Source organism: Neovison vison, chromosome 5, assembly GCF_020171115.1.
Source record: "Neovison vison isolate M4711 chromosome 5, ASM_NN_V1, whole genome shotgun sequence".
NCBI lineage: Eukaryota > Metazoa > Chordata > Mammalia > Carnivora > Mustelidae > Neogale > Neogale vison.
In genome coordinates this window covers 95774256-95776577 of record NC_058095.1, presented here as the reverse complement: position 1 = coordinate 95776577, position 2322 = coordinate 95774256, and positions in this window count along the sequence as shown.

Sequence of the window (2322 nt, the reverse complement as noted above, 5' to 3'; positions counted from 1 at the left end):
GTGAAAGTCAGCAGAAAAAGAAGCAATAGATTTAAAACCCCAGCAGTTTCAAATATTGAAATGATCAGTTACAGAAAATAAAATGTTCAAAGACAGAGACATATGGAATTACAAACATGAGTAAGAAATAACAAACCATTCAAAAGAAACAAAAGAGAATTTTTAGAAGTGACTAGCATATTATGGAACTTAAGAACTCAATAGGTAGGTAAAATAGTTGTTAAGATATCATTGGAAAAAAAAAGTTAAAAAAAAAAGTTATACATTGGAAAAGGGGGTGAAGAAATTACCCAGAAGGTAGTACAGGCAATGAAAAAATTTAAGAAAGTTAAAGAGATTTGAAGGAAAGCATGAAAACTTTTAACGTTCAGGTAATAAGAGTTCTAGAACAAGAGATAATGAGAATGAAGAGAGACAGTATCTGAGGTGATAATGACTGAGAATTTTCTAGAAATGATAAAATATAAAATTTACTAATATAGGAAGATCAATTTCTAGTGGGCAGTACAAATAACAATAAGTCCACTTCTAGACTTTTGGCATTGAAATAGTATAACATCCAATATACAGAGAAGGTTTTAAAAGAAACCAGACAGGGAGATTCAAATTAAAACCACATTGAGATATCACCTTACACCAGTTAGAATGGCCAAAATTAACAGAACAGGAAACAACACGTGTTGGAGAGGATGTGGAGAAAGGGGAACCCTCTTACACTGTTGGTAGGAATGCAAGTTGGTGCAGCCTCTTTGGAGAACAGTGTGGAGATTCCTCAAGAAATTAAAAATAGAGCTTCCCTATGACCCTGCAATTGCACTCCTGGGTATTTACCCCAAAGACACAGATGTCGTGAAAAGAAGGGCCATCTGTACCCCAGTGTTTATAGCAGCAATGGCCACAGTCGCCAAACTATGGAAAGAACCAAGATGCCCTTCAACCGACGAATGGATAAGGAAGATGTGGTCCATATACACTATGGAGTATTATGCCTCCATCAGAAAGGATGAATACCCAACTTTTGTAGCAACATGGATGGGACTGGAAGAGATTATGCTGAGTGAAATAAGTCAAGCAGAGAGAGTCAATTATCAGATGGTTTCACTTATTTGTGGAGCATAACAAATATCATGGAGGACAAGGGGTGTTAGAGAGTAGTAGGGAATTTGGGTAAATTGGAAGGGGAGGTGAACCATGAGAGACTATGGACTCTGAAAAACAATCTGAGGGGTTTGAAGTGGCGGGGGGGTGGGAGGTTGGGGTACCAGGTGGTGGGTATTATAGAGGGCACGGCTTGCATGGAGCACTGGGTGTGGTGAAAAAATAATGAATAATGTTTTTCTGAAAATAAATAAATTGGAAAAAAAAAAAAAAAGAAACCAGACAGGAAAGAGCGCACCGACAAATGCTAGACTTTTCAACAACAATGATAGAAGCCAGAATAAGTAATATGGCTCTCAAAGTTCTCAGAGAAAATAGCTGGCAATTAAAACATGTGTATCCAGGAAAACTATGTTTTAAAGGGACCATTAAATAAAGTCAAGCGCAGGATATATTAGAAAGGTTAAGTAAGTACCAGAATGAAAGATGGAGATAAGAAGTTCAACGGCATTTCAGGGAAGGGAACAATCGTTTGAGTTGCAGAGACTATTAGGTAAAACTTGAGCTCTGCCCATCTTGAGTCATGGATTGAGAGATTAGAAAGTAACATCAACTATTCTCACAGTGATATTAAGATATAGTCCAGGAAGGCTTAAGGGAGAAGGAAGTAAAGCAGATTCTTGTGTTTGTGTAAAACTGAGAGAACAACAGAATGGGTATTCAAACAGTGTATCAGAGGTATTATGGTACATTATTACTCCTAATTCTTCCATTCCCCGTGAAAGGATGACACACACCCATTTTCTGTCATGTGATTTGGCAATACTTCTTATAGGTCGTGTGTACTCCTCTGATCCACTGATTTTTTTCCCTTGGCCATGAGACCGTTTTGATCAATGCGATGTGGCCAGATACGGCATGTGCCACATTCCAGCGGAAGCTTTAAATGTCTTTGCATTGTGTGGCATGGCCTTTTGAGTTCCCCTCCTCCTTAGCGGGATTGAGGGCCTTGACCCTGAGTTGAGCTAAGCTCAGAAGAGCGACAGATGACCAACAGACCTGTGAGCAAGGCGTACGTGTGTATTATGGAAAGCCACTAAAATTTTGACTTTATTGTTGCTCTTTTGATTGCCACAGCAAACTTGATCCAAACAGATAGCTAGAAGTCATCAGTCCTGTCATTTATTTTTCAGGACAAAAGCTGAAGACATTGACCTAGAGGCA